The 27948-nt window shown below is 44.9% G+C and overlaps 1 protein-coding gene across 1 annotated transcript in view; it reads right to left on the bottom strand.

Moving 5' to 3' along the window:
- The window catches only part of MALRD1 (MAM and LDL receptor class A domain containing 1), a 3359462-nt gene that overhangs the window by 823822 nt on the left and 2507692 nt on the right, over nt 1–27948 (bottom strand). The gene's annotated exons all lie outside the window — the stretch shown is intronic.

Genomic DNA, 27948 nt, shown 5'->3' with positions numbered 1-27948 from the left:
CAATTGAAACTCTGTCTATCTACCATTCCATCCTGGATGTCAAGTTCTTGCCTAAAACTAAACCCTACCAAAATATCCTCCTTAGTGGCACCACCAAACACACCCAATTTCCAAAGTGACAATAACAAATAGATTTCAATGTCCTTAGTTAAATGTCCCTCAACTTCACCATAGATTGGGACCTCTGCTTCAAAGAACACATCGTCAAGATGACACACACAGTATGGTGCCAGTTCTATATCCAGCACTGCATCTAACCCATTATCCCTACTTTAGAGTCCATATCTGTCATCCAAGCCCTAGTACTTGCACGCCTGTATGATGACAAACATCATCCTTGCACATGCCTGAACCATTGCTGTGATCTCTTACTGAAAGCTTTCAAGCATGCCACAGCATACCTTATTGTAGGACTGAATAAATGTTATCCTATTTACTCAGTAGCCAAATTACACATTTTGAGTAGACCCAAGATTTTTCTACAAGAAAATGTGGAAATGTTTGCCAAAGGATGCCTGACGGGACACCCTACAGCTATACCCAGACAAGGTAGTATGGGCGGGGAGTACAGCCAGTACTGTGATCTAGCAAAACCCTACCACTCCTACATTACTACCACCTACTCATGAAATTATGTTGCCCTGCACTTTTCTCTTGGATTTTCCATTCTATTGCATTCAGAAGAAATGTGAAGGCTAGCCTATGTATTGCATTTGGAAGAAATGTGAAGGCTAGCCTATGATGTACTTTGGCCGCAGGCAATGGGGGTCATTCCGAGTAGGGCAGTAAGGGTTAACGGTCACCGTTAACGAGACCGGTGCCGTTAAACCATTACCACCCTATTCCGAGTTCCCTTTGCGGGTTGGTACTTAACGCCTGCTTTTTGCAGGCATTAAAAAACCAACCTGCAAAGGGACCTAGGAGCTAATTACGGCACCGTAATTTACGGTGCCGTAATTAGCGCCTTCCCCATTCCCATTGAGCCCTATGGGGCAAAAATGGGAATGGGGAAGGGCCCTTGGTGAATGGGGAATTACTGACCCCGCCAACCTTGGAATGGGGCGGTAATTCCGCCATTCACCATGGCGGAGTCTGAAAAATAACGGCGTCAACCAAGGCGCTAATAGCGCCTTGGTTAACGCCAGGGTCGGAATGAGGCCCAATGTGTTGCACCTATATGTATTTTAAGCGCGGGTAGTGGGTTGTACTTAGATGTATTTGGGGCCAGGCAATGTGTTACACTAGATGTATTTTGGGGGCGAGCAAAGTGTTGCACTTAGATGTATTTTGATGAATATACAATATTTCCAGTGCATAGTATATAGGTGAGCGTAGAATGTAGATAGTGCAAAGATTCTAGATGAACGTTGAATGTAACTAGAGTACTGGGGCACTCATTAAGTCACAGCAAATGCTTTTTTATATGTAGTGATTTGGTTTCCTTGTAAGTATGAGTGGAATGTTGGGTGAGTGACATGGAATGTAGCCTGTGAGAATGTTGATGTATCGTTGAGTGTTCTGAGTAAGTCTGTAGCCTACCTAAGAGGATGCAGGTGTATGTTGCCTTGGGCTCAGATGAACTTGACAAGATAAACCTAAAAGATGTACTCAATAAAAGAACAACTGGAACATCAACTGATGTCAGAGTCATCACTGGGAACCCAGAACTTTACACCTATGTATTACATTTGGGAGAAATGTGGAGGCTCGTCTATGATGCATTTTGGCTGCAGGTAATGTGTTGCACCTGTATGTATTTTGGGCGTGGATAGTGGGTTGAACTTAGATGTATTTGGGGGCAGGCAATGTGTTACACTTAGATGTATTTTGGGGGCGGGCGAAGTGTTGCACTTAGATGTATTTTGATGAATAGACAATCTTTCCAGTGCAGAGTAAATAGATGAGGGTAGAATGTAGATAGTGCAAAGATTCTAGAGGAAAGTTGAATGTAACTAGAGTAATGGGACACTTATTAAGTCACAACAAATGCCTTTTAAACCTGTTGCACTCCATGCTTATGGAACTTTACCCGATGGCACGGCTGCAGACCCACACACACTGCCACCATAAAAAACCACTCAAAAACACTTTGCACAAAACCTCTGCCCTAACAATGCAGCTATTGTTCACAATATTAATTTGATATTTAGCTGCACACATAATAACTATCCCCCCTTAGACACCCTCTCTAGACTGCCTCTAACCATCCATCCACATGTTGGCTTCATATCTTCGTACTGGCTGGTATGCACACACAGGTACTACTACTTCTCAAATATACCTGGAATTCAGTCCCCATGAGGACGTTCAACCTAGTGCACTTTGGGCCTACTGGGAAATCTCCAGAGTTCCCTGTATGCCAATCCAGCCCTGCATTTACACCACTCTGAAGTACTGGCTTCTCCTGACTCCAGCCCTCCAAACTCACATCCCCTGCAAGACAGCCTGCATCACCTCCAAAGTTCTAATGTCCAAGCTGCCATCATACTTAGCTGAAAGGATCACAATCTCACATTGAGAAGTGCTAGAAGACAAAGAAAACAAACATTTTCTTGCTATGCTCTAGCACTCTGGAATAACCTTCCTTCCAACACCAGGCTGGCTCCAACTCCCCTGTGAATAAGGAGAGATTGGAAGGCCCTGCTTTTCAAGGAACACTTCATTAACAAAGGAGGACCATAGACTGAAAAGTCAATACCTTGCCACTATGCTCAACTCTCTTCAAAGAACAGAAGCCCCTTGTTTTCTGGCTAGGTTATGTGGTGGGACAGTAGAAGGACACAGCATCTTGTCTTCCATTTTATGTGTATTATTTATTAAAAGAAAAGTGAAAACTCCTGCTTTTCCCTAAACTACGGTTTTTACCTACCTAACAGAAACTAACTAGGGTGCTTGTCAGCTATCGTTAGTCCAAAAGGAAGGTCTGTTCACTGTCCAAACTAATCTACCCTGATTCTACCACTACAAAAACAACTAAGACACAGGGGAATGACTCCCTTCTCCTGTTGGCTGGTTTCTCAGCAAGTTCACTTTAGTAAAGTATTCATAGGTAGTTCTCCGTAATAACTTTTATCAAGTCATATAGATCAGAAACTGGGCTCTTAAAGTTTTCAATGGTGTCTTTCACATGCTGGTTCTCCCTCTACCTTTTATTCTGTTCTCTTGTGATCTTATTTGTTTTTATTTCCCTTTTTCCTTGTGACTTTTCTGTTCTTCCCTTGTTAGTCACATTTGAGACATTGGCCCTCATCACAAGGTTGGCGCTCCGGTAAGAACGGCACTGGTAAGGCAATACTGGCATCCATTACCGGGCCGGTGTATCATGACCCTAGATGCCGTTGCTACCATCATCGTCAAGGAGCCGCTGTGGCCGTGCACCACCGTACCGGATGCGGGCACGCGCGCAGATGGGGAGGCCTTAATACCGGCATGCCGCAAAGAAGGGGACACCACGAGTCACACGTACAAGTACATACCGGCATCGAGATGCCGGTAAGAAGGGCCACCATGATGCCAGCAATACCGGCATAGCAGACCACCCGTAAACAGCAAACTGCTGTGTAACCAAGTGCCACAGGTGCACTCAATCAGCACAGGTGGAGGCAATGGAGTCAGGGTCAGCACAAAATGAGCACACCCACATACCACACCCCCCTCCAAGGCAAAATGCTACCACTTGTACTTGCCATACTGGGCCTGGAGGACATGCCTGCACTGCTACTCCTTGAGCAGGCAGTACAACAGGAAACACAGAGGAGACGCCGGAGGAGAAGGAGGGTGAGACATGTCCAGCAAATCCCACCAGTGCAGGCAGCAGCTCCCCGCAGACAGCCAACAATCCCACGTATAAGGGCCAATCCATTTGACTTAACCCCAGCACAGATCCACACCCTGTACCGCCTGGACAGAGACACCATCACCAACATAGTAGAATTAATACAGGATGACTTGGTCAGCCTGATCAACATCCGCACAGCCATCCCCCCTTTGCTGAAGGTGGCATCTGTGCTCCACTTCCTTCCCACAGGCACTTATCAACACACAGTGGGCCAAATGCATGGCATGTCCCAATCATGCTTCTCTGTTGTGTTAAACCAAGTGCTGGATGCACTACTGAAGCACGCAAGTGCCTACATATCCTTACCAAGGACACCACAGGAGGCAAATGCCACCAAAATAGCATTCCATGCACTGGCAGGCATGCCCAATGTAATTGGTGCTCTCGACTTTACCCATGTAGAGTTGGTAGTCCCACATGCCGTGGAGGTGGTGTACCGCAATCGGAAGCTATACCATTCCATCAATGTGCAGATGGTGTGTGATGCCAGCCAGATAATAACACATTGCTGTGCCAGATACCCAGGATCCACGCATGATGCCATGGTGCTGCGGAACTCCTCACTACCCCGCCACATGGAAGGAGACGTTGTACGAAGTGGCTGGCTGTTGGGTGAGTCTGCCCTCTGGGCCATGGGGGCAGATGGATTGGGGGGGAGGTACATGCATATGCAAAGGGAATGCCCTCTGGGCCATGGGGCCAGATAGATTGGGGGGGGGAGGTACATGCATATGCAAGGGGAATGCCCTCTGGGCCATGGGGGCAGATGGATTGCGGGGGTACATGCATATGCAAGGGGAATGCCCTATGGGCCATGGGGGCAGATGGATTGGGGGGGGGTACATGCATATGCAAGGGGAATGCCCTCTGGGCCATGAAGGCTGATGGATTGGGGGGAATGGAAGTTTCTTAAGTCATCCGCCGACACACAGCCCTCACATTTGCATGCAAAATGCCCCTAGCCCAGACATACATTGGGTGGCCTGGTGCTTTAAAATCCTAGGACCCTTCGGTCGTGTATGTCACACAAGGCTCCCTCTATGGATTGGCATGCACTGTACAGGGCTGACAGTCATGTGGATGTGGCTGCCAATGACGAGATAGTGCATATGAACTTGAATGATGTACAGGCTGAGCACACCTGTCAACTGAGCCTCATCCTCACACATACCTCTTCTGCTCCCATGTAGGTGATGCTGGATATCCCCTGAAGCCGTGGCCACTCACCCCTGTCAGGAACCTGCAGAACAGGCACGAGGAGTACTTCAATCGTGCACATGCATGTACACGTGTGGTCATTGAGCAGACGTTTGGCCTTTTGAAGGCACAGTTTCGCTGCATCAGCAGGTCGGGAGGGGTACTCATATACGGGCCTGAGAAGGTGGGCAAGATCATCACGGCATGTGTAATGCTACATAGCATGTGCATCGGCGGAACATACCCCTGCCACCTGACTTGGAGCTGCCACCACCTGGTGAAGTAGAAGGAGAGGAAGGAGTAGAAGTAGGACATAGTCCAGGACGCGAAACTCGTGAGGGTTGCGCAATGCGCAAAATGGTCATAGACCAATCATTCTGATGTACTTTAATGCAGAGGGTGCCATGTGTTGTGTACTGTGGGCACTGGTTGTGTGGGCACATGTGCACGAATCACCATGAAGCAATAAATTGACATACAAAAGATCAGCAATGTCCACTTGTGATGTTTGTTACACAACTGATGTATTCGTGAGAAATTAAGTACAGCATGATTCAACAATCCACACCCCCACCACCCCTGCACCTCCCCCACCCTCCTCCCATGCCCCCAAACACCCCAGTACTACACACTACACCCACCACCCCTCCACCTCCCCCAACCTACTCCCCTGCCCCCAAACACCCCAGTACTACACACTACACCCACCAACACCCTCCACCCACCCCCTAACACCCAAAGTCAACTATGGCATGACATGTGTCTGGATGTATGCCCAAAGGGATTATGCAGGGTGGCCCTGCTACTGTTGATCCCCCTTCGGAGGTGGGGGTTGGATCTCTGAGCGGCGCGAACTCCGCAGGGACATGCGCACGGGGATGGTCTGCCTTGAGCTCGCTGGCGTGGATGATGCGGATGACCCAGATGGTTGTGATCCTAGGGCCAGGGTTTGCCGTTGGTCCATGCGGTCAGCAATCCTGGTGAGGATCTGACCCAAGGCATTGAAGCCATCACGCACTTGCTGTGCACTTGAGTTAATGGCCTGGATAACGGCCGCAGTGCTGTCCTGGATAATATGGCGTGTTGTCTCCCCTTCAGCAAGGTACTGCTGCACAGAGCCTTGCATCACCTCCTGCCGGGCCTCCATCCTGGAGAGACATCCCTCAATGTCCCGTATGGCAGTGTGGGTTGTGGTCGGTGGGTGATGTGGTGGCACAGCATGGATCATGGGGCTATGCATGGCCGAAGACCACTGTCCATGGCTGCCCTGGTCGGATGAGTCCCGCTGAGGTGTGTCCTGTGGGGTGGCCTGGGGGCTTGGTGTGTGCACTACAGGCTCTGAGTGGACAAGTCCTGCATCGCCCTCATTGTCTGGCTCAGCTACCTCATCAACACTATGATTTGCATCAGAATGTGTGCCATCCTCCATGCCTGCTGTGTCCTCAGCCAGTGTGGATGGTGTGACCACGGATGCAGGTGCAGGTGTCAGCTTGTCCTGTGTACTTGTCTGTGGTGCTGTTTTTGTACCGGTTCTTGGCCCGCTTCCCGCATAGCCCATCCTTGGTCCACTTGAGGTTGATGGACCTGTGCCGTCAGATTGCCTCCTAGGCCTTTTGGCTGGTGTTGTGCATTGTGCACTCCCTTGCGCTTCATCACTGTCAGCATCCGTACCTGTGTGGGACAGAGAGTGGCAGGATATCATTGTGCATGCATTAGTCATTGGACATGTGGCGCCATCTGATCAGTTGCATTCGTGGCTTTACATGCACGGATATGGGACTGTGTACATTCAATGTTGAAGAGTAGATTTTGATAGCGTAGTCGTGTCCACATGTACGCATTGTTGGGTGCAGTTGGACATTGATGTGTTTTGGGAGGGTCGTCCTGGGTGGCACATGCCCATGAAATGTGTCTTGTGGGTGTATTCGTGTATGACCGCAACATGCATTGGGATGGGATGGTGGTAGATCCAGAATGTGTACATGGATATGTGTAGGTGTGCATGATGGCCCATTTGTTGGCTGGTGTAGCAGCCACATTTGGGGGAGGATGATTATGATTATTTTTACTGTTTCAGTAGGGACACTCACCTTCATCTGCCGATGTTGGCACGCCAAACTCTGCTTCACTGACTCCTTCGATGGACTCCACGTCTATGATGGAGCTGCAGGTCTCCTCTCCTCTGGCCAATTTCAGTGGGGAGTGTGGTCCTCCTCCTGTTGCCAGCCCCTGGCCCCGATTAGCTGACAATATCTGCCGGACTCTCAGCCTGAGGTCGTTCCAACGTTTTTTGCAATCACTCACTGTGCGTGCGGTGGTGCCGACTGCACTTACTTTCTGGGCAACTTCTTCCCGGATGGCCTTTTTCTTGAGCTGGGCTGGACGCCTGAGGTTGTTGCAGAACACCACTTCAGCATTTTCCACAAGGGTGTCGGCCAACATGTTCAGCTCATCGTCTGTAAAACGTGGTTTGCGCAGGCAGGCCTTGCCTCTCCGGGTGGTCTTCGACATGTTGTCCGTGGTGGTCTGGGAGTTGGGGTGTAGAGGGTCCTGTAGGTGGAGTATGGCAATGGATTGTGTTTTAAAGATGGCCGCCATGGCATTTCCCGTTCGGGCGCGATGACGTTACTTCCGGGTCCGGTATTAACGCACCCAATATTTGCACTATGTTAATGACGGTAACGGTATTTAGGGGTTGCCGAGAGCGGAGCCGTTCTGTGCGTATTGGTCGATGCCGCTGTCTGGGGGTTTGGGGGTCGTTACAGGCATGCTGGTACAGCCGTAAATGGCATGCAGGGATGCGCGTGCCCGCGCACTCTTGATCATCCGCTATTTGCGGGTTGGTGCCAAGCCAGACATGTTATTACCGCCATGCCGGTACGGCCAGATTTTTAGCGTCAACCTTGTGATGAGGGCCATTCTCTTTACTCAAAGTCCAATTCTTTACTTGATTAGGACAAATAGGACTGTTCCAATTATAATGTTCACTCTTCTTATATGATTCCAACACTTTGGGGCCTCATTACAAGTTTGAAGGTAGCCATGCCCTTAATAAGGGCATGGCTACCCCCAAACTCCGGTCTGGGTCTGGGTTCCCTGAATGGGGAAATACTAGGCCATTCCGACCTTGGAGGGCCCGGTATTTCCCCATTCGGGGAACTCGGACCCGGTCCATCCCCATTTCCATTTGAGCCCCCATATGGCTCAATGGGAATGGGGAGCATGCTAACAATGTTAGCATGCTGGGCCGCTCGCGGGACCCGCTAAGTTCGTCTGGTAAAACCAGCCTTCCTGAGCGGGTCCCGCGAGCGGACCTCATAGTAGGGCGGTAAGGGGTTAACGGCTTTGGCACCTGTACCGGCACTGTTAACCCCTTACCGCCCTCCTCGTAATGAGGCCCTTGGTCTTTACTGGGACTAATATAAGAGTTCCAGTAATGATTCTCACCCTTCTTGGGTATTTCCAACACTTGGGGCCTCATTACGACTTTGGAGGCAGCCGTGCCCTTAAGAAGGGCACGGCTGCCTCCAAAATCGTGTCCGGGTTCCCTGAATGGGGAAATACTGGGCCATTCCGCATATTGAGGGCCCGGTATTTCCTCTTGCAGGGAACCCGGGCCCGGTCCTTCCCCATTCCCATTCGAGCCCTCATAGGGCTCAATGGCAATGGGGAGGGAGCTAAAAACGGGCCCATTTCGAATGGGCCCGTTGTTCGCTCCCTGGTCCCCTCACGGGACCCGCTATGGACGTCTGGAAAAACCAGACGTCCAGAGTGGGTCCCGCTAGGGGACCTCTTAATTGTGAGTAATGGGTTTAACGGTGCCAGCACCATTACCGGCGCCGTTAAACCCATTCTGCACAAGTTATAATAAGGCCCTTAGTCTTTACTGGGATGGGTATGAGTGTTCCAGCAATGATTCCCACTCTTCCCCAACACTTGGTGTTTACTGTGTCGAGTCTGAGTGTTCCAGTAATGATTCTCACTCTTCTCCAATTAGGGCCTCATTACAAGTTTGGAGGTAGCCATGCCCTGATTGGATGTTGCTTTAAATGTAATGGTCGCACCTTCCTCTGCTGTTTTTTTGTTGGAGTCATTGACTGCTCATAGTTCCATTCCATAGGAGAGACAACATCCATCAAATATGGGAGTTTGACCCTTTCCTTCATCGCCAATTAGGGAGAGGGGGGACAACAGCTGGAAGAAATGTGAAACTTCCCTGCCTTTATATATGCTTTCAACACCTAGGAACACTGAGAGTTGACATTGATCTTGATGGTGACTTTGGATATGTCCCTGGTATGTGTTATTCAGGATAGTGTTTCAGATCTTTGGGGTTACTGTCCTGCACCACTGTACTATTTGAAGCCTGGCGACATCACCCTGGGCACTAATGTTGCTCAGTATGTAATCAGGAATAGATGTTGAGGTGATGGACAACATGAGACGTCGCTTTGCCCAGCCCTCTGATGCTTAAAGCACCTGAACAGTTTATTTGTCAAAAACATTTCAATGCTTGATTAGCCTGTTTGGGAAGCCATTTGAGAGGTCTTGATTCAAAGCCATCCCAGCCAATGTGTGAATTTCCAAGCTTTTTGATGAATCATGATGCCTGGGCTGACTCGTCTGTTTTTTCTGCTTAGAGAAGCACCAGGAAGACGTGCTTGTGCTTAAACCATCTAAACATACTAAGGAAGTGGGCTTGTGGCCTCTCTGCCATTTTTAAGGTGTTCCCAGGTTAATGAAAGTAACCATCTGTGTTGTTCATTCTTCTTCACTTGGGTGTGCATTTTTCTTTTCAGCACTTTCATTCATACAGTTTACATTCTCTATAGAGCTAGCCTCTAAAATCTCTGTTTGTTTCCTTGCAGCGGTGAGGTTTTAGTGTTTTGCTTGTTATCTTTATGTGAGTGAAGTTCAGAGTGGGCCTCATTCCGAGATTGGAGGTAGTCATGGTGCTATTTGCGCCATGACTGCCTCCAATAACGGTACCGGCACCGGTCTCGTTCAATGGGGACTTACCGGTGTAGTCCGACCTTTGTGGGACTGGTAAGTCCCCATTGAAAAAACCATTCCCCATTCCCATTTGAGCCCTCATAGAGCTCAATGGGAAGGGGGGGAAGTAGCAGTATTGGCTCTGATTTCCCTTAACGGGTCCCGTCCATAACGCCTGGTCAGACCAGGCATTAAAGGAGGGACCCACTAAGGGAACTCGTAGTAGGGCGGTACGGACTTACCGGCACTGTTCTCCTTACCAGTGCCCGGTATCCCTTACCGGCCCACTCTGAATGAGTCCCATTGTGTATATAGCTCGGAGCATTTCATTGAGTTTGGTATTTACTGTACCATTGTTATTTTAAGGCCTCTGCCGCTGACGCACATCTCTGAAGAGTAGATCCTGCCCCGAGTGGACACCAACAATATAGATGTGCAGGACATAGACTGTTCACTTTTTATCTCTTTAACCTTTATAACTGAAATATGGCTGAGCTAGGTTTTGCTACAAAATTCGGCATAAAGCATATAAGCCTTTGACCCCCCGCGCTTTATTAGTTTTCATCACATTTTGACACTAATTCCTATTGTGTCCAGAGTAAGGCACCGTTTTTAATCCTAACTTCACAGTTACTTGTATGAACCTATTCTTTAATCTGCCACATTAACTTGAATCACTTAGGTTTTCGCATGAATGTACCTGATGTTGCTAGTACGTAAATATCTTCTACATATCTCGCTTTGGTGGAAGTGCTATATACCTAACACATCAATTTCATTATTCTGGAGCATTTCCGGTCCATTTTCAGCTCTGGGGGCCATTCGACAGTACACTTTAATATCTGCATTTCTGAGAAGCAACGCTCTTCTGAAATCTTTCTGCCAAGTTCAGAAGTAAATTGTACCACTCATTTACTCATTTACGAAATAAATCTATTTAATTAATAGACCTGAAATTGACAGCTTCAATTATTAAGAAACTGCAGAGTCAATCCTTAAGAACCATGTGCATATCAATCATCAAATCAATGCGAATGGAATGTAATCAGATTGGGAACATATATGTCAGCACTCTTCGTATCCAAGTGTTATTTGCTTGTTATGCATGGATGAACATGCAATCTTGCCAGCCTCAGGAGCAGCAGGGAGCTAAATGAAAACAGACTACTCTGCCTCTGCAAGCAGCAGGGTGTTTCCATTAGAAGACCGGAGTCAGCTTATACAATGGTGCCCCTGAGCCTCCCTGTAACCAGTTTTATATGGGTTTTTTTCTGCCTTTGGCTTGCCATCAAACCCATTAACACATCCGCATGCAAAAAAAGATTCATTATTCATTTGATATATTGGTGTTACCCATCAACAAAGTATCTCCCATCTTCTGACAGCAGAGTTATTGCACTCTCTGCTCTATGACTGATAATATCCGAGTATGTCAGCAAATGCACCAGAATTGATGGCTGGTAATCATTGCTATAACGGCTTTAATGCCAATCCAAGTCCAGGCAATCCTTTAAAATCAAGAGCTTATTTTTAGGGAGGAATTCTTAAGAATCTCTGCTCTGGTTGGATGTACTAAACGGATGGCTGGCTTCACGCACACGCTAGAGAAACACATGTGTATAAAGTATTTCCATTAGATCAATAGGGGGAAATTAATTCCCCTATTCAATAAATCCTGGCTGGATAGACATACCTACTAAGCACGTTTTTCCAGTTGTTTCCCAGGTGATATATATCATGCACCTAAAAATAGGTGTAACTCTATATTTGTGATTATTATGCGCTCAATATGAGGAAAAACATCCTTTCTGTGCTGGATATGGACGTGTGAAAAGAGCTAGAAAGACGCATTTGGTATTTTGTTCTTATTGGAGAATGTCTGTCTCCTCAATGCTTATATAACGCCTCCTCTCACAGCGCGTATTATCAAGTTAACCATTTTCATCTCTATAGTTACTATTTCATATGAAACAGCGTAACCCGTATGTGTTCATTTAGTTGCATCTTAACTGCAGATACTGTAGGAAGACTGATATTAAGGTACACTAGTTCTGCAGCAATAGACTACTAGAGAGAACATGTCTGTGGCCCAGTGGCTATCAAACATTTTTCCCAACACATCAAGAATATATCCTGCAGTATGAGTTGCCATTTGGAAGCCGGTCACGTGTGTGCTAGACACTATACACTAGACACTAGAAACTAGCTTGATGTCATGAGAGATTTCTCAAAGAAAGAGACTTTTGAATTCAACTCATGACATCAACCTAGTGTCTACCACAAACGTGATAGGCATCGAAACTGCAACTCATACCTCTAATCAGGGAGAGTAGGACACTGTCCCCAGGAGACCAGGTCACACGCTGCACCGCATCTGACACACTCACGTGGTAGCGCGGCAGTCCTGCAGTACTAGTGCCCACCTTAACAACATATCCTGGTGTGTCACAAACTGATTTCTTCCCTGTAGGAGTACAAAGCTGAGCAGAAGCTAAAGTGCCTACTCTGCCCTCACAATTCCAAGAGCCAACACAATCATTAAGGTAAAACAGGCATAGTTTAGAGACAAACAGTGTTCGCCTTTTGTGGTAAAATGCACAAATGGAAGGTTATACTCTCAAGAGGTGTATGAATGTGATGCAGTAGCAACCGAAGCAGCAAAGTATAATTTTCCAAACTAAAGCAATGTCCAATCAAGTTTCTAAAAATATTTTAATCAAATCACCATATACCAGAATAATTAAAAAGAAACCACTACGCAACACCAACCCTTGAAGAAAGAACGCAGAATAAGCAAAGATAGACATCTGAGCACTCTGGTTCATGAATCAGTGGTCAAAGGCAAGTAAGGGCCACATTGTTCTGTACAATTATATGTTCTTAGGTGCAATAGGGATCAAAGTGCCTAACCTGCCTCTAAAGCCCAGGGCAGTTAGCAGCCTATAACATCTTGTTGCAGTTCCTGGTGGTTCAAAAGTGTCTAACCAGGCTTCAAGCTGTTGTGTGAGTTGTTCATGTCAAGATCAGGTGTAGTGGAGTTGTGGTTTTCCAAGCAGCAAGCTGGAGTTGCACTGGGGGCAAATATGGTGGCTCTGAGCGGTTTGTAGGTGGCGTTGAAGTAAGGCAAATTGGAGTGATCACTCTGAGGCAGGGTTGTAATCTCTGGGTAGGGTCAGTGAGTGATTTTCCTATGGTTCAGGTTGAGGGTCAGCAATTGTTCGAAGCACTGATCCTCATGCTCCTGTGTGCGGTTCAACGAAGCTGCAGTCTGAAGTTGAGCTGGGTCAAGTCATTAGTAACCACTCGATAGGGTCTGGGAGTGATGCTCTCATGGTTTGAGTCAATGTCCAGCGATAAGCAGTTGATTCAAGCTGAGCTGGTGATGGGCTCTCTGAGACACGATGCAGCATTGAGCAGATTTGATATGCAAGTATGCTGTTGGTTGAGTGCCAAAGGCAGCACCAGTGGGTCCTGTAGCTTGAGATGCAGTGAACCCGGTTAGAAAGCAGTTTGACCGGTTTGATGTTATTAAAACAGGGATCCTGGTTGTCATGTCTTTTAGGATGTATCCTCTGTGCTGCACGGGCTTGGTTGTCACTGCAGCTGTCAAATGGGTACATTGGTCCCCTGAATCTGCTCTGTGCCACTGATACTGATGAATCAGGGCACACCAACACTATGCTTTTGGCGTGGAGCTCATGAAAGGGGAATCTGATCAGCAGATTTCCCATTCACGGATGGAATTACCAGCACAATGTTATTAATTCATAAAAAAGGTAAGGCTTCTTCACCCTTGCCAGATGACAATTCCTCACATGCCCTCTGGCCAAAAAGGGTCAGGCTCACCCTCACAGCGAGAAAATAATCGGTGGTCATATGCACTCTAATGTTGAAATCTACACTTACATGGCATGCCCATTTTATCTCTCTGCAGAGAGATGGCCCAATGTCTAAGCTCTGAATTCTCCTCAACCATGACCCAGTTTTTCTCTAACCACGCTGGATGCATGTGAAGGTAACTAATGGGCTAATCAGCTCCTTCTCAGCTCAGTCTACTCCAAATCCATGTTTACAGGTTACTGTCTAACTTAAATGTCCCTGCCCACAGTCTGGGAGTTCTAGAACCAGTGCACTGCTGAAGCCCACTTTCTAGTGCTGTAGAGGCCTCCTGATCTTTTCTCCAATTTGCAATCTTGCTCCTGAATAACCTTATTCAAGTAACCCCCTACAGGGTTTCCTTTGAGCAAAAGGGTGTGCTGGCTGTTCCTGATAATTGAAGGGAATACTGCCCATACGCAATTTAGTTTTCTTATTCTAAACTCTCAAAATAAACTTTAAATAACAAGCACCCACACCATCTCCGTGTCCCATTTCCTCTCTTTTTATGAGTGGTTGTGAGTGTAAAGTCATCCATCCACACGGTGGCTAATTTGAGGTTTCAAACGTTGTGAAAAAACACGCACTTTCTAAAGTGACAGTGGTTAAGTGGTTAAATAACAACCCTCGGTTTTGAGAGCATAGCAGCCACCAACACTTGTAGCTTGCACCTGGTTGGTCCGATTAGGGAATCCTAGTTCTCCTGTGAGCTTAATTCCTATCTTGAGGTCTCCCTGTTGGTAACAAAAGCATGAAAAGCACTGAGTCAAGGAGGTTCCAGAGGGACGTCATTTCACCAAAATGCCAGGTGTAGCGGAAGTGACACCACACGACCCTTGACCCCCTGATGACATCACAGGAAGTTATGTCAGTTGACCCCACCGCAAAGTAATATTGCGTGAAGCGATGGAACACGACCTTTCACCCATTGACAAAACAGCAAGTGGCATCACATAGCATTGTACACTACGAAAAATATGGTTATGATATCACTATACTGTGATGTACATTTCATACAAGAATGGATCGCCATATGTATCATTAAGATCAGTGTGTATAGGCCCATATTACCAAATTACTGTGAATGCAAGCACATATCCATGACCAAATGATAATGATGTGCTTTTCTATAGCACTTATGCTTAAGCGCGTTATATAGAAACAATATACACCCAATATCACCCAACCTGTGTTGGTACTCATATATCAACCTCAGAAGGATGAAAGGCTGAGTTGAAGCGTTTAAGAACAGACTAAATCAGTGACTCACTCCTTTAAGTGTGCCTGAAATAAACCTTTAATGAGTCTAGCAATTATTGTATAACATTACAGAAAGACACATTATTTGGTATTCCTATTATTTCTTATTTAGGGTCAGTGCTGAAAGTGTTAGACTTGTGGCACCCCTGTTCTTATTTTTCTTTTTTTTTTTTAAGTGGCCTGAACAAGAAAGCCTGCCACTCCAGAAGTAAAGAGCCACATGGTGCTGGCCACAGTCCAGGTGCTTGAAATAAAAAAACAAAACACTTTTTTTTTAGAGGTAGCATGGGAGACCACAGAGGTCGCAAGGGAGACCACAAAGGTCACAGTTGCGACCTCTGGTGACCCCTAAATGACGTCCCAAAGGTTCCATGTGAAAAGCTCCCCAACAAAAAGACAGTCATTACAAAAAGTCACTGGGAAAAGGCTGTGGTAATGATGCCGCCATTTTCTCATTTCGTTTTGTGTTGTCACCCGCATTTCATGTAATGGAATCGGGGGTCAGCCCTGCAGTCCCTGAACCCATTGTACGTTTAAGCGGAGTGGCAGACGGCCCCGCAACCCACACTGCCTTTGAACATATAATGTGACTCTGCGACTTTATGTGTAACGAGACAGCCTTTTCCCAGCAACCTTTTTTAAAAATTGTCTTTTTGTTGGGGACATTTTCACTGGAGACAGACAAAAAGTGGTCGTTCGCGCAGCAGAAAGACGAATGGCTAAAACCGTTGCCACCATTAGAAAAAATGATGCATGCAGGCACCTATTTATACAAAAGAATTTTTCTGAGACTAGGGGTGATTGGCAGTAGAACTCTGTATGAGGTATGAAGTGGAGAGAAAGCTCTACAGTCACACTAGCTTGCCTGGCAGGTACCTGTGCAAAGGATATTTTGTTAAGGACCTGCATAATGAATGATTGGCATATTAAGTTGATATTAAAAGTTTTGAGAGTACTAAGGTCAAGAAGTCAGGTGACCCCAAGCTGAAAACCAGCGGAAATAGTTGAGCCCGGTGTAACCGTATCTCGGCTAAACCCAGGATGAAATGCGAATGGTGTTGGAAAAGTATTGAGGTTTTTGGGAAAACTAAAGCTCTCGTATAAAGTTTCTGGCATATGTTGCAAAGGCAAAACCAATGAAGCCAATGTAGTCTACCTAAAGAATTGGCACCTAATGGCAGAGGATTACTTAAGAAAGCCTTAGTAAAGCTGTGGAAACATGGTCGGAAAGGAAACCCTTAAAATCCAGGTTGCCAAATCATTACACTTGGGAGTGTCAAATTAGACACCGTTTTTAAGCTGCTCCTGAGCTTTAAACAGGTAGGAAGGAAAACATAGGTAAATGTGTTGCCACAGTCAAATAAATTTGATTCAAGGAGATTTCACAAATGATTATGTTTCTGAAACACAATAGGGTCCATGGGCGCGATGTCTATACAAATATTTTCCGAAAAAAATACTAAATTGAGATCCTGTCTCTGCAGAACAATATTCTGTTGCTGATCTTTTTGGCAGATGGGCTGCCAGTCTGCCCTATTCAAATGGGGCATTAGGACTGATTCGAACGCGAATAGTCTAATATATTATTTTAACGGTTTTTAATAAATGTTTACTGAAATGCTTGAAGGCCAAGCCAGAAGCCCCCAATATGTCAAGCCAGATTTGCAGCCAGATTTGAAATGAAGACTGGTACTATACGTTTACTTGGGCTTTTCCAGTCAATTAGCAAATTAACAAAGTCTATCATCCAATTGCTCAAAGTGTTGCAATGAGGAGCTCCAAAAAAGATGCTCCATCTGAAAAGGACACTCCATAAGAACATATATTCATATGGGCTATGCTTATTTTGCGTGATACTTGGAAGGGCTTTCTGAAAATATGAATGTAAAATGTTATGTGGCATGAGTGGATTTAACCAGGATTCTGCTGAACACCCCTCAGCACTTCTTAATAGCCTTTGGTCACATTGGTCTAGTGCCAGTGCCAGTGATGTCTCTCTCTGGTCCTGTTGCGTGTCACTTTTCTTTTATTTGAGAGGATTTAAATGCCCTTTGTTGTACCCACCGAGGAACGCCAATTTTTGCCCTTACTGCTGCTGGGACGCTTTTATTATCATTCTATTGGCAGAAGAACACGCTTTATTCTTTCTGTTGGTCATCCTGCCATTGTCCCGCAATATGCGACACACTTTACAGGGGAGCAGGCAACAATCAAGGCCATAAATGAAAACATGCTTCCTTTAAAGAGGACCACTAAACGAAAGATTACATCATTATTCCAAATTGAACCGCCATCATCTACCGGTGAAGTAAGTAATACCGTAGAAATGGTTGGAGTGATATCTATGCAACTACTTTTACTAATAACAATATGAAAATGTGGGCGAGCTCCAATTTGGGGGATATTGACAAAAATTCCATTTTGGAGCTCTGCTATTCCCTCCAAGACAGCCATTGCTGTGGTGGCTATACATTAATTTGCTCAGCCTGGTGAAATAGTGGTGACTGCAGAAATGAATAATGAAAGAGCACCTATGGTGCTCAGGAATCCATACCGGCTATCTGTCTCTCCACACCCACATCTTTTTTCCCCAATCAGATTCAGTGCTCTCACTGGACGAGAGACGGAGCCTATAGATTCCTATGTTGAAATGCAGTCATTCAGGGTAATGATACAATTCGTATTGAAGATCTTGCTGAAATTGTGCAGCAAAATTCATGAGCACCGAAAACTGATTCTCTGACCATAGGCATACATCTAACCCTGTTGTGCCACTAAACCAAGACAGCGATAACTACACTGAAGCACTTATACAGAATCTCCATTCCAAAGAAAAAATGCAAATGATTTAATAGACCACAAACATAGGGGTGTGGAAATTGTGGACGAGAGGGAAATTGAAGATATAGAATCGGATAGCTCTGAAGTGCACTTGTCCCATATACTATGGAAGCAAGTATCAGCTAGCAAACAAACGTGTCTCAAGGAAACTTCGTCGATTTCCATCCATCAGAACTCCCCAGCAAATCCTGGAAAATTACTAAGGAAACCGAAAAAAGGATGGCTCACAGGAAAAAGACTATCAAATAGATCTGGAACTCTAACCCGCTGGCTCTTGGACAGCGAGAAATCAATAGCCAGTATTACCACAGAGGGGAATATAGTCATGGCAGTGGACGTCTGGGAAAATGTGTCTGGTGGTGGGGAGGGTATTGGTTATTGCTCTACCCGAGAACGTCGCCAGTGACGATACTTAAATCTCTGACACAGGTTATGCTGACTGAACGTAGAAAGGTGGGAGAGGTTTCTCAGGAAAATGTGTCAACTGTCTTGATATTGAAGCGTTTGCACCACAAACGGAGAAACAGGTGGCTTAACAGATCATACTTTCTCAATATACTGAAACAAAATCCCCCACCTTTTGTACTGGTTTCTGATGATTTGTATTTTTTAGAAACCCTCGAATGTAACAACCCAAATGTCACCCACATCCACTACAAATTTAGCGATGCAGTTGCTATGATTTCTAACTATAATGATCAGATGTGTAAATTAGGTCTGAAATTAGATGTGGACCCTGATCAAATTGCCCTGAGTTACCCCTGCATGATTTTAAGTGAATCAGGATAGCCTTACAACAGCATCCAAAATTCTGAATAGTGGGAAGGGGATTGCCTACTTGGAAGTTGTCCAGAGGCCCTGAAGTAGTTGGTTGAGACTTTGCCGATCCTTTCGACAGGGCAAAATTGAGTGGTTCAGGTGACCTCCTGGAACGCTTGAGGGTTAATGCCCAGCCAAGTATTTATGTTACAGAAGACGTGTATGTTGGGCAACATGTATGTTGATGGTTATCTCATGATTCAAATTAAGGCCAAAAAGGGGGAATTGGGGAGACCCTATTGAGGAATTGTGATAAGAATAACAAATTACTTTGCTGCTCATAGGATTATGATCTTTGGTTGCGAAGATCACATTTTTTCTGTTGAAGTTGGTGGTATTTTCCATGGAATAAATGGATGAGTACTTTTTATTTGCATTTACGACCCCTGCAAATGTCCTAAGATAATAGAAGATTGTATAGAAGTTGCAGTTAAATCATTGATGAAAAAGGCCTCCTCTAACACGGAGGGTCGCAAATGGGTGAGCTTCCTGGAAGACTGGGAACTAAATTACTTGTGACACTCATGGAATAAGAAAGCCACATTGGATTATTTCTTTGTTAATTCCATTAAAAGACAACATATATTATGTATGACAGATAAATTAGATAACCTGAGTGACCATGCCCCCATTATATTCTCCATTGGACTCCCAGGTATATCAATGATACAGCAGAAGTTAGGGCCATTAGAGGCCAGCCATGCTGACAAATGAATTAGCTGGTCCATGAAATATGTAGAGAAGGTAACCCATAATATTAATATTGCTGGCCCTGACTCGTATGAGGCGATGAGGCGGATGGATGTAGATGAGATCGAGGATTGGATACTCCACCTGTCTCATAAGTTTACTTTGTAGTCTATGAAATTTGCACCAAGCAAACTACAATAGAACTGTAAGGGACAGGAAGAAAGAGATGAGACATGAAAATTGCGTTGTAAAGTGTGGGGGTACTGACCCTTCAGTATAAAAACCGTTAGAAGTCTTAAGAATAAATACACAGGTTGGGTCCATTGGAAGCGTTTCTTCACTAAAAATGTGGTGTGTCAGAGAATGCTCAGGGTACTGACCTCTAGGAATACTAGAAATATCTGGAAACTATTGTGTGAGGTGAAAGATGCTAAAAGAGACCAGACTTTGAATCGGGTGAGTGAAGCTCAATGGTGCGATCATATCGAAGCTATTGCACTAAAAGATCTAACATCAATTAGTGCCCAAAGTGTGCCCTGTCAATATAAAACATTGCTAACTATTAACAAGACCGGAATTATGCTTACAATTGGTCAATTAAAAGCCTCAAAGTCCCCAGTTCCAAATGGACTAACTACTATTGCACTGAAACATGAGCCAGAAATGTGGGCCCGTGTCTTAGAAATTCTGTTTAAGAAAATATTAGTAACTGGTAAAGTTCCATTATCATGGAAACATCTATATTTGTACCTGTATACAAGAAGGGTGACTGTTCAGTCTCTGGGAATTACAGGCTGTTAGCAATGTTGGACATCACAGGCAAAATGTCCACCTCTTTCATTTTAGATGAGTTACAGAGATGGACTGGGTCAATGGTGTTGTTGGATGGATTTCAAACCATTTTTTGACCCGGTTTCTTCGACGACTCATAATTTAAGACTCCTGTGCTCGCTGTTGACATACGTCAGGCTTAGAAAGAGTCCTGTGGTTCATACAATATTTGTTGATTTGCAATTGGCAGTCGATTCTGTATGTAGAAAAAAAACCTTGCCAGAAGCTTGAAGGGTATGGGTGTCTAGCCTTCCTACTGTAACTTTTGAGACTTTTCCCTGAGGAAACAATAGTCCAGGTTAGTTTGGACGTGGGTGCCTTGACCCAAACCTTCAATAGTCCAAGAGGGGTTAAAGGGTTAAGCAGGGCTGTGTCCTTGCGCCCCTGCTTTTCAACCTATATTCAGACGACCTGTCGGGGTGTCTGAGTAAAGTAAGAACCTGCCCACCTAAGATTCAGTCACACCATATTAGGTGTCTCGCTTATGTGGATGACCTAGTAATTACTAGGTCCTCAGGGATTACACCTTCTCTGGCCTGCTGAGGTTGGCTGTTGAACTATGGAATTATATTGATGCAAACCATCTGATTATAAACCAAAAGAAAGCAGTTCGTTCTCTACAAATGTGGGAAGGTTATAAGACCTAGCCTTCTCCTTAAGGGCATTAAGATAGAAAATACAGATTGCTACATGTAACTGGGCATTGAGTTTGAGTTCCAACAGGGACTCTCAGAATGCACTTCAGCACGTAAAAGAAAGGTGCCCAATAGACAGCACTCATAGACAGTTTTTCCAATGGAACGGGTGGCTATAGTCTGGAGGGTACTCTGTGCTTATTCAACTAGGGCTTTTGCTCGGCAATTCTGTATGGGCTTGAAAGCTTATCATATGCAAACTTGTCATGGGTTGGCAAAGTGGAAGCACGTTTTGGGAAAAAATCCTTGGTCTACCCCTGTTCCCACAGAGATATTAGGATTGGAACATGGATTCACTTCAATGGTGGCCATGGTTTTTAAAAAAACGTGGCCTCCTCTATACGAAAGCCCAGATGGTGCACATCTGCCTATTGTTATGACTATAGGGACAGGAAATGAACACAAAGAGGGCCAGTGTATAGGTGAACTCTGTACTATCATTGTTCAAAGCAATTGACTGGTCTCCTGATTGGAATGTGGGCTTCTTCGAGCTGAAAAAGGTTTTTGAGCAGAAGGTGGTGCAATGGGATTGGATAAAAAACTTTACCCATTTGGCAAATTTAAGATCGTATGCGCGTGTCCCTTAGATGCTCTACACCATTGGGAAGCCACAGCTATATCTGAGACTTTGTCGCTCCAAAACACGCGTGCCAGTTCATTCTCCCATCCCATATGAAAAGACTTCCAGTTCTAGCTGTAGCCGGATCTGTACAAAACATACCGAGGGAAAATAGGATCAGTCGTATGTGCAATAACCTGGGGTGTAAGAAAACAGCTAAACATGTGTTAACTGAATGCCCACGTTTGTGCGCACTGTACACACGACACCTTTGGGAGATGTTCCATGATTTGGATTCTATCAAAAGGTTTATCCTTTTGGAGGTACTGCTTGAAGACTAGTAGCAATAGTTTACATCTTGCACGTTATCGAATTTAGTTGATCGTTGTTCAAACTTGTAACATTTGAATTTTTCTCAAATGAAAGTTGAACTTAAAGGCGATCAATTAGTGAAATCTCAGCGAGATGTTTTTGTTACTTATTCTTATGATTTTAGCATACTTGTTTTTATTATGGTTTTATTTGATCAATGTGCGAAGTTTTTAACTATAACCCATTAAATAATAAATACAAATGAAATGAATACCTTTTTTTTAACTGATCCATCACACCTCCCTTCCCCTAATGCATGCTGATGGCACTATATTTTTTTTTTTTAAATTGTACAAACAATTTTTACAAAATGAACCTCATCATCCTTACATATTCCATCAAGATCCAAACAGTTCAAAAAAGGTAGCGGGCACTCCTCTCCAGAAAGAACATGGCATGATAACCTGCTCTGAGATGAGAGCTTGCAGCACACGCTTTTTGCTCACTGTACCTTTCACAGATGGGAAATAACCATTTGCATATCAGTCTTTGTCCCGCCCACTTGGGCAGTCCAGCACCAAAATGCTATGGCAATTCCTCTCTGAACAAGAGTACCAACAACAACCCCATACATGTGTTTCAGCCTTGTTGGGCCTCATCAGTGAAGTGAAGCTGTACCTCTCTAAGCACAGTGAGCAGGGAGTCCACGTCTGGTTGCCCCCAGGTAATTTAGGGTGACCAACCCCAAGATCCTTGCAAATATTTCAAAAAAGGTAGCAGGCGCTCCTCTCCAGAAAGAACATGGCATGATAACCTGCTCTGAGATGAGAGTTTGCAGCACACGCTTTTTCTCACCATACCTTTCACAGATGGGAAATATCCATTTGCATACCAGTCTTTGTCCCAGGTTATCATGCCATGTTCTTTCTGCAGAGGAGCGCCGGCTACCTTTTTTGAATTATTTACAAGGAACTTGGGGTTGGTCACCCTAAGTTACCTGGGGGCAACCAGACATGGACTCACTGCTCACTGTGCTCAGAGAGGCACAGCTTCACCTCACTGATGAGGCCCAACAAGGCTGAAACACGTGTATGGGGTTGCTGTTGGTACTCTTGTTCACAGCGGAATTGCCATAGCATTGTGGTGCTGGACTGCCCAAGTGGGTGGGACAAAGGCTGATATGCAAATGGATTTTTCCCATCTGTGAAAGGTACAGTGAGCAAACAGCGTGTGCTGCAAACTCTCATCTTAGAGCAGGTTATCATGCCATGTTCTTTCTAGAGAGGAGCGCCTGCTACCTTTTTTGAAATATCCATCAAGATCCATTTACGTTTCTCGTTTTCCTCGTGTAGTCTTTACCTACTTTTGAAGAAATTGTGTCACCGCTATTACATCAGCCGTTTTCTCTTCTCCCATTAGCCCGTTCCACCAGTCTTCCTCATTGCTGAATCGTAAATCTTTAAACAAGTAACCCATATGTATGTTCCTTTCACTTGTTAGTCTCTTACAGGATAGAAGCACATGTCCAATTGTTTCAGTTTACTCTGGGGGTCACAGAAACAGCAGTTTTTACTTTGCGAGATTCTTCTTATCGCTGTAATTTCATTTGTTGGTTGGAGGTTTAACCGCGCCTCATGAACACATTACTCAGTGTTCTATTTGGGAATGTTTCCATATAGAATCTTGTCTCAATAACCCTTTTAGGTGGCAAAAATGAGATGACAGTTTGTAACCTGCTGCCTTTTCCATAGTCTGTATCCAGTCCCATTTTTCATGTTTAGTTTTCACTTTAGTTGGATTGTTTATCAGTTCTTCTTCTGTTGAAGATATCTCTTCCAACTTAGACTGTTTTTTTGTTGCCCAATCTACAAGGGTAGAATTTTGTTTTCTCTGTAAATCAGTGTTCATAATTTTGAAAACTTTTGAAGAGACCAGTGATATTACTTTCCTATATAACATCAGTCTGTTTCTTGTCACTACCGCCTGCAGTGAAAGTATGCATAACTCTCTTTGTATTGGCGCCATTGGTGTTGACGTTAGTATTACCAAAACCTGACTCCAGAAAAAGCTTTCCAGTTTCAACCAGATTTCATCTGGAATTTGTGGTATTTCATCTGCTCCAAAGCATACTGAGGGGATCACTTTTGCTTTGTAGAATTGAAGAATAGGTACCAAGGTGAACTGACAGAATGTTCTATCTATGGCCCTGGCTTGCGCAGTCAGTTTCTTCATCTTTCCAGGCTGTTACTTAACATAACCCCTAGGTACTTAAATTTGTTTACTTTCTCAATTTTTACTCTGTCCAAGTACCACTGGAGTTTTTCATTTTTTCTTGACTGTTTTTCAAATACTCTTGCTTTTGTTATAATACTTCACAGTTGACCTGGTCGAATGCCTGGACCAGGTCAACAAGTATCACATAAATCATCAGGCTGCCGTCTTTGATTCTCCCCTTTAATATACTCAAAGGTAGGATGTTCACCAGGGTTACAGCATTTTTCATGAAACCTGATTGAAAGGGATCTGCCACGTCCGTCCTTTCTACCGAGTCTTGAAAAGCATCCAGAATTAGCGAGCCAAAGATCTTGCTGATAACATCCAATAATGTTACAGGTCTATAGTTTTTGGCATTCTCACTCTGGCCACTTTTGAATATAGGCACTACTATAGATGTAGTCCATGTAGATGGTAAACATTTGGTATCAATGATTTTTTTGATAACCTCATGTATGAAGATAGCCCACTGTTAAGACGGATTTCTGAACTCTGAACTGGAGGGGCAGAGGTTCAGAAGGCCAGCCTAGTTTCTTGGAACAGGGTAACTTCTGGAGAAGCCAGATAAATTAGGGTAGCTATGGCGGCAGTCAAGACTAAGTCTCACGAGGGGTGAGGATGACTGAAAAACCTCAATGTGCAAACAAAGCAAGGACACTTACAAATTACTCCAGACAGGTATTATATTAAAAATATAGACACATTTATTACAAGGCCTTTGTAACATTGACCATAGTAAAAGAATCACAGTAACACTATATAAACCAACACATCTCAACTAATCCAATACATATAAAAGACCAATGGGTTCTAAAGGGTTCAATTCATGAAGTATGCCGACAACCTAGAGGGGAAAGAAACAGGCAGTGGAAATAGTCTTTAGGCCCAGTTCTGCATCAATAACACACCCAACTAAGAGGCAGTCCAAGCCCAACGAAGATAGGAGCCTTGTGCTCAATAGTACATGCTATGCAGGTGCACGTGTTTGTGCCAATGGGCAGGATAGGGTCTCTTCCAGGGTTTCTAACAGCTCAGGAAGGTGGATGCGGCGATGCAGAACAAGTTCCCACTATTCAAGAAGGACCTCCACTGGAAGACTGAGGCAGTTCGAGAGTGCAAATTGGGGTCACTATTTCACAATAGCAGTGGAAAGGAGAGGGACCCGCAGGGGCCACTCGTGCGTAAAAATGGGCTCTTGCGCTAGGGGCCATTGGTTGGGGTATGGAGTACTCACTGGTCCCCGACGCAAGCAGACCCAAACTTCGCCAGTGCGATCCACTTCGCTGGCAGGTTCGAATGCGGCAAAAAGGACGTCTCGGCAAGAGGGTCACAAAGGCAGGAAACTTGCACAGGTCGTTGCTGCAGCAGGGCAACACGGTAACTGCGAATACACCGGTCCAGGCGCACTCGGCTCACTTCAGACCTGGGAATGCCATGTGTACAAAATTCGGTGTGAGGGTGTCGTGGACGCATAGATTGCAGTATACCAAGTTTCAAGGGCCTTCTCGAAACGGCGGCGGTGACAGAGCAAAGGTCCTTCGTCAGCTGGTCAGCCCTATGGTTGGCCCAGGGACACTTCCGAGAAGGTATACTTGCAGGGTTTGGTGAATGTGACGAGAATAGTTGGTCCCACTATTCCAATGGGTCGAAGTGTCTTCGCAGACCTTCTTGGACGATCAGATGCAGAGGGGTCCCATGGGACGACAGCGGGCTCACGGAGCTAAACCTTCCAGCGGGTCACCAGCGGTTCCTCGACTCGGCTTCTTTTTGCAGGATACTTGGCTCCTTTCCTTCGTTCGGTGTGAACTCAGGAGATCGACATGGTAGTGATGTTTCCAGCCTCCTCTTATCCAAAGTTCCCTTCACGCCAAAACGGAGAGGACCCAATGGGGGATCTGCTCACAAACACACACTCCATACGTGGACCAATCACGGACCACAGTGGTCCCAGGCATTCATGGCACTCCAGACTCTCTGGCACCCAGGATGTGTATTGGAATCAGACATTCCAGCCCACATCCTGGAGGCACACACACAAGGCATGCAGAAGCCCACAAAAGCATTGGGATTTGTGGGAAAGTGTATGACCAAATAAGAACGGACCTGGGTCGGCTCGACCTGGGGAAGGTGAAGGGGCAAGATGGCCAAAGGACAGGACAAACAACCTTGTGGCACAGCCATTTTAGAGCCAGGCCACCTATTTGTGCCAACCGCGGTTAACGCTGTTAACATGGCAGAAAAGGGTTAAAAAGAATGCGAAAAGATAGCTGCCACCAGTCTTGTCCTTGACACATCTGCACAGTTCATAAAACGTCCAACGAAAGTTTCTAGGGCTTTGGGAAAGGACTTGAGACCCACGTGGGCTGTATGGTAAGATACATTGCACACTTGTTACATGTTGCACAAATGCTGCAACATGAGGAAAGGACTAAGGGAAGCAAAAGTCTCCCAGTACTGACTGTTTTAAGGGCATGTCAGTTTCCCCATAAGAAGTGAGCGAAAGCACAGAGGAGTGCAGCTGAAGGCAGTGCTTCTCTGGCAAAATCAGTCAACGGTGGCTAAACAGCAGCAAAATGTTTGGGGGTTGGAAAATTACATACAATTATGAAATCTTTCCTAACATCCACTCTTCTGGAAACTGTTTCAAATCGGCATTTGTCAGACCGTCCGAGCCCATCGCTCTTGAGCTATTTAATTTTGTGATTTTAGATCTAATTGTTTCTTTGTCATGGGGGAAATTTCAGGTTGCGTCAGAGTTTTTTGCTTTAGAGCAGCTTGATTGATCCGGCTTGCAGAAGAGCTTTGTGAAATGTTCAATCCAGACATCTTCCCCCACACAGTTTTGTATTTGGATATTAGTGTCTTTTGCCGTAGATTTTTCATTGTGCAAAACTCTCTGGATTTTCGTCCCACTACTGCCTTTAGCATCTCTTCCGCATCTATTTATTGGATGAGCTCTTAGCCAGGCTTTATATTTTTTCTTCGTCTCTTTGGAATTCTCTACGTCTTCCACTTTTTCCGTTTTTTTGGCCAAACGGATTGCTGCTCTCAGCTTTCTTCTTTCCATAACCAGTTTTCATCATATAAGTGGTAATTTGCTCTTTGCAAACTAAAGATTCTTTTGAATTTACTTCGGTGAGCCATAAGCATAGGTTCGTAATCTCTATTTAATGCATTCACACGTTGCTCATTTAGAGTGTTTTTAGCGTACCTTGATGTTAAATGGTTCACTTCACCAGCAGTCAACCTTAATCGTGTACCACCACAGCACTCTTCTATTTTGACTTTCATTGTCTTTTTAATTTCATGTCTCTTTTTCCATCTGGTGATCAACAGGTTATGGTCACTATGTTTCCTCCTCGTGATCTTAAAGTCGACTATGTGTGGAAGAAAATCCCTGGACGTGAAGATGTAGTCCAGCGTAGCTGATTTCCCATCTTTTTCCCATGTTGGTATTACTTCTTTTTCTCCTTTTAATAGAGTATGTAGATTGTGTAGATCATAAGACAGCATACATTTAGCATATAAACATCCTCTTTGGATAGTTGCTGAAGTGGGTTTCATGTTATTTGTTTTTTGGGTTTCTGGGAAGGTTAGATTTAGATTGCCACATAGAATTAGATATTTAGAGCCGTGATTTATATAAATACTGTCTAAGATCTTTCTTGCCGAATCCAGAAATATGTCCCAGCTCGTAGTCAGGGGATTCCAGTATGTATTCTTTATATATATTATTTATTCTTTATGGTGAGTAGTGTTATGCC

This window comes from Ambystoma mexicanum, chromosome 2q (genome assembly GCF_040938575.1).
Source record: "Ambystoma mexicanum isolate Mex_15411 chromosome 2q, UKY_AmexF1_1, whole genome shotgun sequence".
NCBI classification, from domain to species: domain Eukaryota; kingdom Metazoa; phylum Chordata; class Amphibia; order Caudata; family Ambystomatidae; genus Ambystoma; species Ambystoma mexicanum.
The sequence above is the reverse complement of the archived record's forward strand: the minus strand, read 5'-3'. Positions and strand labels throughout refer to the sequence as shown.